The 15,558-nt window shown below is 52.3% G+C and overlaps 1 long non-coding RNA gene across 1 annotated transcript; it reads left to right on the top strand.

Moving 5' to 3' along the window:
• Window positions 1-3,237: 3,237 nt before the first annotated feature.
• Window positions 3,238-12,783, top strand: LOC119142504. Its single transcript, XR_005102308.1, has 3 exons — window positions 3,238-3,374; window positions 8,877-9,239; window positions 11,026-12,783. It is a non-coding gene; the product is annotated as an uncharacterized LOC119142504 (long non-coding RNA).
• Window positions 12,784-15,558: the final 2,775 nt, after the last annotated feature.

Below are 15,558 nucleotides of genomic sequence, written 5' to 3' on the forward strand. Positions count from 1 at the left end.
CTGCACAGCCCAAAGTTAACCTTGCAGAGAAGCTGCAGGAGGTGTGGGTGTGCTTTCCGTCACGTTACCTTGGTTGTCTGTGGTCCAGAGGAGCGCTCTGAGCACAGGCACTCCATCTGTTATTCCTCAGCTTGGGCTGGGAGGACCTTTTGTGGTTCCTCTAATCAGATTGACAGTCTTTTCAGGTGCTAGTGGAGTTCCCGTCCCTGCTGTGAGTCGGTAACGAGGATGAAGATCAGGCTTTTCCATCCAAGAGCCCAGGTCCCAGTGGGCTTCATAGTGACTCAGATTTGCTCCACCTGTACGTTTGCAGGAGGCACAGCCTGCCGTGTGTGTAACTGCAGGGCTCCCACCAACATTCAAATCCGCCCTTTTCCCTGGGGATGATGGCAGCACATCACCAGCCCTCTGGAGCAGCAGGCATGGCTGCGGCGCTCAGGTTCGCCGGTGGAAAATCTCCACAAAACCGCAAGTTTGGGTAAGAGGGGATGATTAAGTAGGAGGGAGATGATTTCTGTGGCAAGCTGGCTACTTTCCTACTGCAGTCCCAATACGTGGTTTGCTGTTCTTTACAGGGAGAGGGCACTTGGCTCGTGTTAGTCCTGGCATCCGCTGTAACCCCCAGGTCCTTTTCAGTTGAAAATCCAGTCTATGGCATTCGCTGATGGCTTAGTAAATTGTTAGGTCAAGCAAAGTGATGTTTTCTCCTGAAGATTAATTTTAAGATGGTCATATGATCTTGATGGTTGTGATTACAAGAGCAAAGGTAAACTGGGACTTTACTATGAAAGGCTTCATATTTGAGATACTTCACACTATTATTTTGAAAGACTTTAACCAATACCTTGGTTTAAACAAATCCCAAAAACCTCTCTGTTACTGGTAGTAAAAATACCCTTTAAATTTTTTCAAATTGTAGCAAGGGACTATTTTGGTGATTTAGTTTACTGTTCTGAATAGTAACAAGTGCAGGATTATCCTTAATTGCATTAAACCATGTGAAATAAACAATTTTCAAGGAAGTGCTTCACATCAGACTTGCTTGCTAGTACAAAATGTAGGTGTGTGCTAGGCAATACTAAAGTGTTAATGAAAGTTTCCTGGAAATTCTTCTAACTCCAAGGTAGGCTAAATTAATCATTGAGATCGTTTGATTATTTTTAGTGTGACAAACCAGTAGGGTACACAGATTTCGGACACAAGACATGAGCTGTTTGCATTTGAACACTTAGAGTCAAGTAAGAAATGGGTAGTGAGGACTTACGTAGGATTTTGGGGGGAGTTTGCTTTTTATTTGGTTTCGATGAATGTTCAGCTGTTACTGAGTATTGGCCACCAGTGCATCAAATACCAACCTGTTTGGACTGCCTGAGGCTGAGAATGAAGTAATTCAGTGTCTGCTTATTCAGTGTCTCTTCAATAATCCATCATTTCATCTCACAAAGGGATGGGGATGGTCTACATATGAAATCAAACATAGTATTTACATCTTGAGAAAAGGGGAAGATAGCCTGCTACCCTTTCTTTTATTCATGTGCTTAGAAGCTGTCATCTCCAACAGACTCCTTTTTAACCTTTTCTTGGCTTTACTGTCTTAGAGCATAAGAACAGGGTCTTTCCAGATCTGAAAAAAAATTAAGGATAACAATAGCATTTTATGAGAGATGTATGGTATTCATTGAATAAAACCATAATTTTTGACATGGATATAATCAATAATAAAGATTGAAGTAACACAGAAGTATCTTTCATATTCAAGATGTTACAGTAACATCCCATTAAATTTTGGTGTAGCAAAGGGACTGTGAAAACAACTGTCAGCAATTGGATTACCAGTATAGTTTTGGAAATGTGAACTCCTGTGTTGTGTCTTACCAACTGGAAAATACCTGGAGGATCTCTGACTTCCAGATAGACAGAGGTGGGCAGATGTCTCATCTAAAAGTTGTGAACCTTCCATTAGATGTCTTTTTGCCCCGGTTAGATTTGAATAGTCGGATGGCAGTCTCGGTTGGGAGTTCTTGCCCTGCACACGAAGCACCGTAGCTGTACGGTTAAGCTGCAGTGGGACAGCAGTGTGTCTGGATTTACAAAATCCAGGTAGCCTAAACAGGAAAGGAGTCTCGACTAAAGCTTAGTTTAATCTGTGAGAAGGGCTCCAGTGAGGTTATGAGGTTGGCTTCCCGTTTTTGTCTCTTGCTCTGCACCCTCCCCTTGGCCCTTCTCCAGAGGGGTCCAACCCTGGCACTCACCCCTCTGACAAGCCAAGCAGCTGTGGGTTTGTTAACATTAACAGAGGCTGGGCACATTCCTTGGCTGTGAAGCAGCTCTGCTGAGCCATGTAATTGATGAGCATTAACTGTTTCTCCTCTAGTAAAGCCTGGGCTGATCTGAGGGTTTGGCTCATTGATTTCGAAGCATTGCTGGATCAGGTCTGAGCTGAGGTCACTGCCTGCAGAGGTGGGGATCTGAGGTGCTGGCAGCCTGGTAGCAGTTTAATCTGTGCTTGCATTAAGTATAAATCTAATTGCCCAAAGGTTTTACTTAGTAAAGATCACTCTAGAAAGCAGACAATAGAGCTTTTTCAGTATTTAATGAAATAATGGGCAGTTTTTGCATGGTCTGGTTTCTGTGTTTTAGTAGTAAACAGCAGAGCCTAACTGCCCTTCTTGCCCAGACAGACTTTAGAGGTTCCCAGCTCAAGCAAAAGCAATGGCCGGACCAAACTAGCCCTTTATTCAAACGGAGTTTTCAGCCTGACATTAAAATATATACATATATAATATATATATATATACTTAGGGATGCAAAGGCCATCACAGCGTGGAATATCATGGCTCTCCCTTTACCCGTGAGAAGGGTTGTGAGTGTTCTGTGATCTTCAAACACCTTAACAATGTGATTGGCAATGATCATCTGCTTGATTTTACACCTGGCAAAAGTTAAGGTACTTTTAAAAGCTCATTTATGAGCAAAAGCCTCCCATTTGGGACCTGGAGCTGATGACAGTGCAGCAGTGGTGTATGGACATCTGAAAAAAAGTTTCTTATGTTTCAGGTGTTGTAGAATTAAAACTTTAGTAAGTTAAAGAGCAGCCTGATGGCTACTGATTTTCGTAACCTTCCTATTCTGTGCCTATCTGTGCAATGTGTCCGAGCTGGCAGCCTTGCACCTTATTGCATAAGGCAGATGATTAAGGTCATATGAGATTACAACCAAGAGCACCTTTGAGTTTGGCTATGTCCATTTCTGATCACACGTTGGATTGCTCCAGGTTCCTCTGTCCCTAGAAGCCAGAGCTCACCTGCACAGGCCCCTTCAGTCCCTGCATGTCCAGGTTGAGAGCTCATCGTACCGGTGCAGGAACAGCAAAGGTATGGTTCTGAATGCGGTAAGAGTTTTCTTTTTGAGCTTTGGGTTGAGTGGCATTAATAGTCAGCTGTGTTTGAATTGTGGTTCAAGTTATTTGTCCATTTGAAAGCAAAATCAAATAAGCTCTATTCTGCAGCAAAGTTTATTTAAAATGTTTGAATACTGGATCGTATAAAACCACTCTTACAGAGTTGCAACAATTAAAGTGAAAAAAAACCACCCACCCAAAGGCCAACTGCAGGAGCCCTGCGCATTGCCTGTGCACACAAACTTTTTTCCCAAAACTTTCTTTAAAAGCCCACTAGAAGTCAGGGATCTTGTGACCGGGAGCAGGGCTGCCAAGGGCGAGAGGAGCTTGTTTTGCAACTGGGCCTGGGGGATTGCTACATCTGGGAGCTGGGCTGCAGCTGTAAAACACAAAACACATGCTTTTGAGGGCTGGGGGCTTTCCCAAACCAATCTAAACAGATCCTCTGCCCCGTGCAGAGGTGCTGTCCCAGGGAACCTTCAGTCTGTTGAGCTGGAGTTGCTGTAGGCTGTGAAACCATTGAGCTGGCCATGTGCAAAGTGATATAAAGCCGGGGTTTCAGAGCTGTGTAGGACACTAGGACAGGACGGGTGGGTGCTAGCCTCGGGGTGGTGGGAGGGTGGCTCTGTCTCCTGGGAAAAAGCTGCATCTGTAAGAGAAAAGTCTCTTCCAGCCTGTCCTGCAGAAAGATTGCAAGGGCAAATCAATGGGAAAACCCCCGAAATTTGGTGATAATTTAGGGTCCCCCATCTCTGTGCCTAGTGTTAATGGCAAATTAAACTGCTTTTTTGTGCTTCTGTGGGGAAGGCTGTGCCATGCCCCACCACCCTATGCACGCAGGCTGGGCAGCGATGCTCCTGCAGCGGGGGGCACAGCCCCCCAGCTCCTGCTCCTCAGACCAGAGGCTGCTCCCGGCCACAGTCTCCTGACAGGCCTGAATTAATCATCCGTTTCCCACTGATCCTCAAATAAGCACTATTGCACTGGATGGCACGTTCCACTTCGTTACCTAGTGTAAGTGGTAAGGCTGTAAATCTGCTTCTGCTTGTCTACTTAAATTATCTTCCCTCCCTTTCTTCCTCTTTTATCTTCCTCCTTCCTCAATTCCTCACTTTTTTATGACACCCATAACAGTCCAAAGTCTGCAGCAGTGTGCGTTTTGTTGTTCCTCATCTTTCCCCTATATAAACCAACCTATAGCTGCTTGACTGACTAAGCTTGCAGAAATCTTGAAACCTAAATACTGTTTCTCTGCCGTGATAATCCACAGAAAATGAGCGTGGATGAACCGCAGCCCCACAGCCGTCCAGCGATGCTGTGCTTTATTGCCCCAGCTCCTCCTGCTCCCAGGCTGGCAAAGCCAATGGCTTTTGCTTTAGCAGCAATTTTCTCCCCTTTCCCCCTCTCCTCTGTAATGAAAAGTTTCTCACAGCATAGAGGCTGGAGACACAAATTAATGCCCTTTAATTACCTATCCATAATAAACAAAACCAGAAGGTTTCTCATGTCATTCTTGCAATGTTTACTAAAACAGAGACTTTGCTCTGGCAGACCTCTCCTTCACTGGCCAAAACTCATGCTGAAGGTTAACAGCTCCTGAAGTTAATGATTATCTTTCCTTGTTTGCTCAGTGTTTCAGAGTTAAGACATGTAAATACTACTCCCCCGTGTAATTGCTATGGTGAGCCAGCGATGAGCACTGTACAACACATAAACACGTCTATTAGCAGGGAGAAACGTCACTCCCAGAAGCGTCTGCTTGCCCAGAAAGAAGCCAGCACAGGGTAACACCGTCCCGCTCGGGCTGGCGATTACATGGAGCCTGCTATGAAAACCCCCTCTCAAAATAGCAATTTCTAATCTTCCCTGAGGCCATTAATCAGGTTCCTAATCCAAGCAAAGCTGTCCCTACTGTAACGTGCTGCGATTCCCCCGCCTTTATTAGAAACCCCTCTCAGTTACGGCCATTTACTGGGTCAGGGAACTGATGGCAACGCTCGCCTGGGCAGAAATAGCTGCAAATACTTGGTGAGACAGATGTGAGAGAGTGGTTGATGCCTTGACCTGGCTGCACCTCACCTGTGAGCTCTGGACCTTATGGAAGGCTCAACTGTATAGAAATACATCGCAGTGCCAGCTTCTAATTTGATATTTTTTGAGGACTGAAAGCAATCTCTGCTTTTCCGGAGACAAACGCAATAGCTGGTCTTGCCCAATGGCTTCCAAATGAGGTAGAAGTGGCCTGACCACATATGACAGTCAAAGCTTTCTGGGCAGCTTCCCAGGAGCAGAGGTTTTGCCTTTGTACCGGCTCAGTCCCAGCTGGGGTAACTCTCTGCCTCCTGCCCACCTTTCCCTGGGTGGTTCTGGCTGTCTCAGAGGACCTGCTGCCTTGCTGGGATGGGGTGACGTGACTGATGTGGTTAGTTTGCACGGCATTTGTAGTATTCATGGGGATCCCTCCGACAAAAGACGCTATATAAACGTCAACTCGCACCTCACAAATCAAATCAGTGTCCCGGTGCATGGCTGGACACGAGCAGGCGGTATTAGTGAGGCAATGGGCTGTTAAATCTCCTCCTGCTGCAGCCTTAGGAGGCTCCCTGCAGCCCTGGGTAGTATTTGGGCTTTGAGGCTTTGGCTGGAGATCCCGGCTCCCACAGGGGCTCAGCTGGAGGGTGCTGCAGGGACGGTGGGGTGCTGCGATGGAGGGGCTGTCCTGGTGCTCAGCAGCAGCTTGGCTGCTCATGGTAGGGGGGATTCCATGGCTGAGCCCCATCTGGGGGTTTGCCACGGTGGTTCCCATGCAGCCCAGCATCCCTGCCCAGCTGGGAGAGGGTGCAGCAGGGTGGGGAGGCAGCAGGGAGCTCGGGCTGGTGGGCAGCAGTTTCCATGCCCCAGGGCTTGTTGTCCCCCTTGTACATCCCACTCTGAAAAGCTGGTTTAAGCAGAACCACCACCAGTCCCAGGTTTGCAGGAGCTGGTAGGAAAGTTTAAAGGCGCCATGCCCTGAGACGGTGGTGGTGAGTTGCACTGAGTCACCTCTAACATCAAGCCCAGGAGGGGGAAAAAAGTTTAATAAAACTCAGGAAATTAATTGAGATGTGTGAGAGCCCCAGATAACTGAGCACTGCAAATATCATTGGGATGTGCACCACCGTGCACCTCCCCAGGAAAAGCCCCCGCTGCCTCCCAGCCTCCCCTCCCTGCGCCATCCCCAAGCACAGCCGTGCACGCTGCAGCAGGCAATGCGTGTTCATGGGGACGATGATAAATACAGCATGTTTTGTTTCTTTATTTAGCCTGTTCCTCCCCAGAAGCTCCAAGGTCTTGAACTCGGGGTTTTTACTGAGCTGGCTGTTTATCTGCCCAGGCCTGTGTGCGGGGCAGCCGTGGCGGTGGTGGTGGTTCCCTCCCCGGCAGGGTGAGCCCCTGGGACTGAGGGGGCCCAGCACCCCCTCCTGCAGCTGGTGGCCTGTCAGCAAAGGCTGTGGCAGCCTCTGCACCCCAGCACCCTACTGCGCCCACATCGCGTCCGGAGCAGCTGGCCTCCCCTGGGGTTTTGCTTTTGTGTTGCACTGCTGATGTTTGTCCATATATTTTAGCGTCATTTTGCTGTTCCTTTTCCCCCCCATCCCTCTCCCCTTATTAACATCATTTAGCTAATTCTCGGGAAGTCTCCCACGCCCCGTGAAACCCTGAGCCCCTGCCACTTCACCATGCTCTCCCCTTCGCATCTGCCTGGCTCCATGGCCCATCTCCCAACGGTGACCTGTGCCCTGTCCTGTTCCAAAGCCTGCCCAGTTCCAGGCTGCACATAGGAGTGGTGGAAGGGGAAGAAAACATGTTATCCGAAGGTTAATGCAGGGCCCTGAGCAGGGCAGGTGTGGGGCTGGTGTCATGCTCTTGCCCCACACTGTGGTCCTACTGGCTGGAGGCCTGTATAGTCAAACTGGGAGCCCCTGCCTTGCTCAGCCGCCAACCCCTGTCCTGAGGAGACCCCAGAGGGGTGTGGGGTCAGAGTGTCCCTGGTGCAAGATGCTGCCGGCATGGGGCAGTGACTCATTTTGCTGCTCGGGGCCCTGGGTGTGGATGTCTCATTTGTTTCTTGCCTTGGCAACAGCAGCTTTGCCTGATCCAGGGCTTTTGCTCCCTGCCCAGCACAGCACGGGGTGGTGGCACTCGTGGTCCTTGTCTGCTGTGCAACGTCTGATCACATCAGGCCACAAACTTGCAGCAAAACTACCTGCCTTATCCCTTGGTTTCCTAGAAGTCCAGTGGCCGCCTTGGCAAGCAGAAACCCAGTCCGCAGGGCTTGCTAAATCAACACAGCAGCAATCATTACACCGAGGTTTGCATGACGAAGTGCTTGCAGCTGTGCCAGAGGGTGGGGGGTTGTTTTTCAATCTTTGCTTTTTCCATTTTAGCTCCAGAGGCAAAGCAGCCCTTTGAAACAGTGCAGGGGGGTGCAGCCTGCGTGCACAAGAAGGCAAATTGAGCGTTTGAGCCATGCCTGGCTGCTGGAGCCCCAGAGCCTGAGGGGATGCCCTGCCTGTGTCTGGCAGCCTCCTCCATCCCTGGGAATGCCCAGCTGCCGGGCACTGTGCTGGGGCTGTTAGATGCTCAGGCTAGTGGTGTTAAAGAAAAATTATTTCAGTGCAATGAACATAACCTGAGATGCAGCTGTGGCAATGGGCCATAGGCAGCGTGCCCAGTGTCCTTCCGGGGAGTGGGATCCCCCTGACTGCACCCTGACCACGCAGCAGCACCGTCCCTCACCATTGCTTTCTTTTGCATCTCTTGGCTTTTCTTTTTCTCTTTGCCGCCTTCTTTTCCTCATTTTTTTTTTCCATTTTCTTTTTCCCTCTCCTCTCCTCTCCTTGGCTCTTTCTCCCCTTCTGCCGTGCCACAATCAATCAGACAGAACCTGACAGCCAGGAGCAGCCCCTGGCTCTGTCAGACGCTGATGCCCAGCAGTACTGTGGTCTGACTTTGCTGGCCGGGACATGACCCCTTCCCGAGGGAAGCAGCAGTGCTGGTGCCTGTGTCAGCCTGGGAGGGAGCCTGGCATGTTCAAGGTGTAGCATCCGAGCCCCCTGCCCGTACGAGCCGTCACTCTGGCTCCTGGTAGCCAGCACTAACGCGCTGTGGTTTTGCCACTCCAAAATCCCAAGACTTGTAACAAGAGCTGGGGTTTTACCCAACACTGTTGGTGTGAAGGGTTCCGTGGAAACTTCTCTGGTTTCTGCACATGTTGGCTCTGAAAGCCAAGCCTACTTGCCCTGAGCCACGTGGCAGGGCCCTAATTTGAATTACGTACAAGCGTGAGTGTCTCCAGCCGTCACATCAAGGGTGGGTGAGATCTGCCCCTGGGCTGGCCCAGCTGGGCTTGCTGGGCACCAGCAGCAAGATGGGTAAAGCAGCTGGTTAACCCTCTTCCCCATTTTCCCCTCTTCTTCCCCACTTTTACCTGAAGATGAGCTGCACAAATGTCTGATCCCCTGAGATGCTGGACTGAGAAGCAGAGGTGGGCACCATCCACCCGGGAACCCCCCAGCAGCCAGCACCGGGGCTCTCTGTGCCCGGAGCAGCCCTGCTGGGCAGGGACCTGCCGGTCCGCGGGCAGGGTACAGGGCCGATGCTGGAGCCACCCAAGGGGCTGGGACACCCACCTGAGCACCGTCCCTTCTGCCCCCATCACTCAGCACCCTGCCACTGCCACTGCATGGCCTCGACAACATCTCCTTGGTACGAGCCCTGGGTGGCGTCTGGTTTGGCTTGGCTGGGGGCTCCCTGCAGCCCCATGGCACTGCGGGCTGGGCTGCGATGGAAGATGAAGGTATGGAGGGGGCGCGGGGACAGCAGGGCTGGCCCTGCGTGGGATGAAGCTGGGGCTGGGGTGGGATGGAGCTGGGGCTGGTGTCAGTTCCTCGACAGAGTGAGCAGCACTGCCGTTGCAAGCAGGGCGCTTGCAAGCTTTTAGCCTCTGAAAAAAACACATACACATGAAAAAAATACAGTCAGGCCAAGCTGTAGCAACGTGTAACTTGTTTTGTTACAGATTAACTGCTGCAGTGCCCCCCAGGCGCTTTGCTGAACTGGCTGTTTAACCCACTCTCCCGATCTTTGGGGTTTTTTTTTAAGAGCAGCACGCTACAAATTGCTGTCTGTGCTTTTATGGGGAGGTTGCAGACTGCGAAGATGTTTGTCTTGCCTCTGCACATCTCCAGGCAGGAGGCTGGGAGCAGGCAGGGGTCTACCTCTGAGTAGCAACCCACGTGCTGTGGGGACAGCCCCGGCAAGGGTCTGGGGAGCATCCTGCCCCAGGGCACATGTATGGCCAGGACCCAACACACTCCATTTCGGTGCTGGGTAGAAATGCTGTGTATCAACTGATTTATTCTTCTCCGAGCACCTGCCACCCCCTGCAGGGGCTGCCAGATGCCCCTGCCACCCTGCCGGGAGGGCCCGATACTGCTGCAGCGGTGCTGAGCTGGGTGCTTTCCTTTCTGGAAAGGTTTCAGGTGCCGCCTGAAGCATGAGAGGGTTTTGCTGACCCTGCAGCCTGTAATCTTACTCTGGGACTTGAGACATCTCCCGAAGCTGTTGTTGGCCCCTTTCCCCGCTCCTCACCCTCAGGACGACTGCAATCATCTCTTGGCAGGACAGCCCCAACCTGAGCACTCCGGCTCCCAGCAGATTTCCCCAGCCTCACCAAGTGTTTGCAAAAAAACCCCAATGATTTATTCTCGACAGCTCAGCTGGGTGGAGAAAAAAACCATGTTGCTCTTTACATCTATTCTTAATGTGTTGGGTTTTTTTTTTCTTATAACAGAGGTTGCCAATAACAATACAGCAGGAACAGCTCCTGGCCCCATAACCGCCAGTTTTCACCCTTTTTTTGTGGCAAGTGCCAGCCTGGTTCTTGCCAGCCCAGTATCTGCTGACAAAGTGCCGGGCAGCACCGCAGCCCGGGGTTAGCAATGGTGTGAATGACCCATGCTCCCTTGGCACCGGGGGGGGTGACTGGGACGGGCAGGTGACACCTGGCCCCCTGCTGTCACTTGTCATTGATTGCCCCCCCCCCCCCCCCAAGAGCTGGTTGTGGAAATACAACTGGATGAAATGCAAAACCAACAGAGAGAGAGGGCTTAGAGGCCAGTGCTTCAGGACAGGCATTTTCTGGGAATAAATCTATTCTGGACATAAGAAGATGGTTCCCAGACTTGCTGGACCTGCAGGATGAGGGTGTTGGGGGGGGGGGGGGGCGCACCAGCAAGACCAGACCAGGGAAAATGCCTGCCTCGATGGGCAGAGGAGGAGCTGGGAAAGTCTGAGTCAGCCCCCTGGCAAGGTGGGGCTGGGCTGTACTGACTGGTTTCCCTGTTGGCACTGGGTGCGGGGCTGGACGGAGCCGAGCGCTGATGCCTGCCCGGTGGCCAGTGCTGCCCAGCATCTCGGCAGACCTGGGTAAGCACGCTGTTTGCCTTATGGCAGGGGAGAAATACATAACTCTTAAAATGTGAACCTCCAGGTTATTTGCTATGTAAATATATGCTCTTAAATAATGAAAGCTGTAAAAGTTAGTTGACGACTTCCTTGTGTCTCTGCCTGCCTTCTTGCAGGGCTCCGCAATGTCTGTAGCCATGAAGCACAGCGAAAAAACCAGCTTATTCAGCGGAGGACCTGGGAATGATGGGGACCAAGAGGCAGCCCAAGACTGGTGGGGATGGAGCAGGATGGAGAAAGCAGGATTATCGCCTGGAGCGAGGCTGGCATGGCCCAGATCAGGGTATGGAAGGGCCAGCACCCAGCCACGCTCCCCCGAGCCAGGATGCCTGCAGGACCTGGACACGATGCCTCTGGCTCTGGGCCAAGAAGCTGCTTCCCTTTGGCCGCTGAAGCCTGGGAGTCCCGTTCACTGGCAGCCCCTTTCCCCAGCAGCCCTGGCTTCCCCTGCCCTGCCCTGGGGTGGCCACAGGGCTTTGTCCCCCACTTCTGTGCCACCCGGGTGTCTGGTGCAGGCTGACCCCAGCACCCTGGCACTGGGACAGCCCAGCCTCCCTCCCTCTGCAAGCCCTGGGCTCCCCCCCTGCTGCTGCCTCCCCCAAACCAACCCACAAACCCAGCTGCAAACCCAGGCTGTGCAACAGCTGAACACTGGGAAACTGGGCAGGTGCCAAGGACTTTGATCCCCAGCCATAAAACCCTCCTCCACAAGCTGACTTCTCTTGCGAAATGATCTCTGGGGGCTGCTGGGCTGACATGTGCTGCCCCCACAGCCTCCACTGCCCCAGCAAAGGGGGCTTGGCTGGTAAGTGATGGTCTCGCCAGCAGCCTCATCCCGTAGGGATGTGTGTGTGCCATGGCCGGTGCCGGGCAGAGCGTGTTCCACCAAATACATGGATTTACCTTGGCCTGCTCCCAGGCGCTGCCACGCTCCTCCCCGGCACATCTGCATGTACCAGCCACCGCCAGGCCAGCTGAAAACCTTCAAACCTTCCCGGCTGGGAGACGCCAAGCAGAGGGCACGTGCTTGGCAGGGTGCTGAGCCCCTTCTCCTGGAGATGCCCGGCGGGACAGGACAGGCAGCGCTGCCTGCGCCAGCACCAGCGGCACGGGAGCCTGCCTGCTCCCACAGCAGGTGGCCAGAGCTGCTGCACTGCTGGCAGAGTTATCAGAAGTGGATGTTGGTGTCTGCCTTAAAAACCTTAAAAAAGGTTTTGGTTTGGTTTTTTTTTTTTCATTTTGGGTTTTTTCTTTTGGTTTTTTTTGTTTTTCTTCCCAGGGGTTGCTCAGCAGCTGTAGCCTGTTCCAGCTTGGGGTGGGCAATGCTGAGCTGCTGGGTGCGAGCCCGGCGCTGTGCTGGACATGCAGTATCAGCCTGGCCTGGCGTGGAAGGGCCACAGGTGCCCTCTGCTAAAGGGCAATACAAGGCACTGGTGAACAATTTCTTTTTCCCATTTTTGTTACCATCTTTTAACTCCAGCAACATCCAGCACACTGGCAGCACAGGGCCTTTTATGCTATTTAGAGACAAACATGGGCAACAGAGGGATTTTTTTGTGAACGCCAGATTGCAGCTTGATCAAACCAAGGCAAAACGGGGTCTGCACCAACATGGATGTGTAACAAGATGGCAGAAGAGCATCTGGGGTTTCTCAAACCAAGAAGCCTCCTAATGAGACAAACACAAACCTTATCCCACTGTCCAAAATGCTGCTGGGTCCTCAGAGAAAGTGATGGTCCCCCAAGGTGCAGCTGCAAGCATCCTGGGCTGCAGGCGGATGCAGGAAGCGCAGGACCAAAGCTCCTGCGGTCACGGCCAGCCCTGGGCTGCTCCTGTTTTGCTATTCTGTAGTTAAACTCTGCTTTTTCCCATCCTTGCTTCTCATTTTTATTAGCGTTTCTGCTCCTTATAACCACAGCCTTGTCTCTCACACCCACAGACACACATGCCAGTGAGACACCTCTGCACTGGCGGCCGATGGTCCTGGGGATGCGCCTCAATCTGCCACCGCATTCCCAATTGTCCCCCGGGGCGGAGAAGTTCGGGGACATAAAGGCTTTAACATCAACCCAGTGTCACCTAGCCCTGGCTCCCCAAGCACGATGGTAACCAGGAATGTTTCTCCACTCTGCCAAGTAACCTGAGTGACTTCCAGTGCTCCCTCCTCACCTCCCTGCAGCTGGGCTCCACTCTGGGTCACACCTGGGCTTAATGATTTTGCAGCCCAGAGCTGCCCCTGCCCAGGGCAAGCCCCTCACCCACAGCACCAAGCCACTGTGGCTGGGACCGAGCAAAACTTGCTGCACTGATGCCAAGCAGTGGAGCTCACCACAGGGCTGGAGCTGCTGCTGTCAGTCCCTGTGGTGCAGCAGCGGCTCGGTAGCGTGGGAGACTTCCCTGTTTTTCATTAGCGAGCGCACTGAACTTTCCAGTACCCACCACGAGGTTCCCATGGATCAGGGCGAAATCAGGGTTTGGCTCCACATTAGCCCCTGTGCAGCGCCTGGCAGAGAGCCAGCTCTGGTCCCAGTGGAGGGGATGAGGAGCATCACCAGCATGCCTTCACCCTCCTGCCATTCTGACTGGGGCCATGGTGTCCACCAGCTCCACAGAGATGGCCAAGGACTCGGCTCCTGACCCTTTCTCTAGACAAGGGAATATTTTTTTAACAACAACAAAAAAAAATCCCAACCCCAAACATGTTTTTAAGGAGAAACAAAGATTAGAAATACTGTAAGTGGTGGAGACAAAGCACCAAAAATAGCATCTGAAGTTTCCTCTGCGCGCTCTCCCTGCAGGCAGCCTGCACTATATTTGTCTTCACTTGCCATTTCTGCTGCAATCAATTTGCAATTGCCGCTGGCGAGGAACGCATCTATTAAAAGCTCGACTGAGATCTGTGGCAAAGATGTCTGTAATAAAAAAATCTGGCCATTCATTAAAAAAAATATAAATACTGTCCTTCTCTGCAGATCCTCCTGGCCCCAACAAAATCCACTAAGATCATCACCAGCCGCATTGTCCAGGCTCAGGAGCAGCCGTGGAAGCCCAGTGCGGGTTTCCTTCCATGTGGGAAGGGATTTGCTCTGCAGCTGCTCAGAGGCTTGGAAGCCCTTGGTGTTTGCCACATGTCGGTGCCTTATCTCCGTGATTTGCTGCAGGCCACCCTGGCGAGGCGGATTCCTCCCAGGTCAATTGCTTTTACCATAAAAACAAATGTTTTCTATCATTCCTTTCATCCCGGGATGAAAGTGCAGATACAAATCACATGGCTCCCCACGCTGCCTTGGTGGGCCACGCTACCGGGTGCTGCCGGGCACTCGCCCTCCTCCCAAAGAAATGGGGTAGGAGGGACAAGGAAGGCAAAGGGGGCCTGGAGGAGACCCTGCCTTTGCTTAAAAAATAACCCCATGGGGCCACCAAAAAATAAACCTGTGGGATATAATAAACCCAAAAAATAACCCCATGGGGTCATCCATAAAATAACTCCATGGGGCTCTCGGGAGGCACGCGGCTCTGCCCCCAGCTTTCTGCCCCAAAGCATCGCAGCCAGCGCTGCTGGAGCCAGGTACCAGCTGGGCACCCGGCTGAAGCCCCTCAGCCTGGGGAAGGGAGGCGGGGGGTGGCGGGGCCGTCTTGAGGAGGCTGGAGGCATGCAGCCCGTGTAGCCAAACCAAACAGTGGCTGCAGGGGATACAATTGCTGCCTATAAATAGCGCTGGGAAGCAAGCATTAGGGAGGGGAAAAAAGCTATTCAAGCTAAAGGACAATGTTGGCACAAAAGCAAATAGATATAATTAGCCATTAATAAGAGAAGACCAAAGATTAGGGAAAGTATCTAATATCAGAAAAGTGAGAGCTTGGAAGGCTTTCCAGGGGGAAGGGTAGAGGAGACCTCGACCAGTGGTTAAAACAGGCCGTGGCTATTTTTTAAAAGCCATGAAGTTATGAGCTGTCAAATGCAGCCTGCTGTGATCGCAGATGAGCCTTTTTTTCTGTGTAAAAGGGAAGGTTTGGTCTCTCCATGATGTCAGGAACCGCAGAGGGGCCTGAGGAGCTGCCCTGTGCACAGCCCCTGGGGCAGACCTAAGCCCTCCACAGAGCCCTCCGCACCCACTCTGCTCTTTGCAGCCTGGCGGGGACCAAACCAGCCTGGAGGGGACCAAACCTTCATCCCCAAAGCCTCCCAGCATGCTGGGGCGGCAGGAGCTGGCCCCTCACCACAGGCCTGCCCCACCTGGGGACGCGGGGTTTAGGAGGGCTTCTCCTCACCACGGTTAAGGCATTGTGCCGGCGGCAGTGCCCTCCCCATCTCCAGAATATCAAAGCAGCCAGGGACAGAGACACAACTCCCTGGTCCAGTGGCGTGGGAAGAGCCTCAGTGAAGGGAACAGAAGGGTCTTGGCAGAGGTGGTCGGTTTTCTTTCCTTTTTTGTGAAAGCAAACCTCGACAAACAAAAACGAGCACCGAGCTCACTTGCTTCAGCCCTGCTGACCTTTCAACAGTGACCGACGGGGGCAAAGGTGGTGCTGGCATTGCAGCAGCCCCAAGACTTCGCAATATTCTTGCTCCCGCCCCGAGCAACAGAGAGATGGGCACCCGCCTGCCCGTACATGCCCTCCCACATGCCCCATGGCAGAGCCATTG

Source organism: Falco rusticolus, chromosome 1 (assembly GCF_015220075.1).
Source record: "Falco rusticolus isolate bFalRus1 chromosome 1, bFalRus1.pri, whole genome shotgun sequence".
NCBI lineage: Eukaryota > Metazoa > Chordata > Aves > Falconiformes > Falconidae > Falco > Falco rusticolus.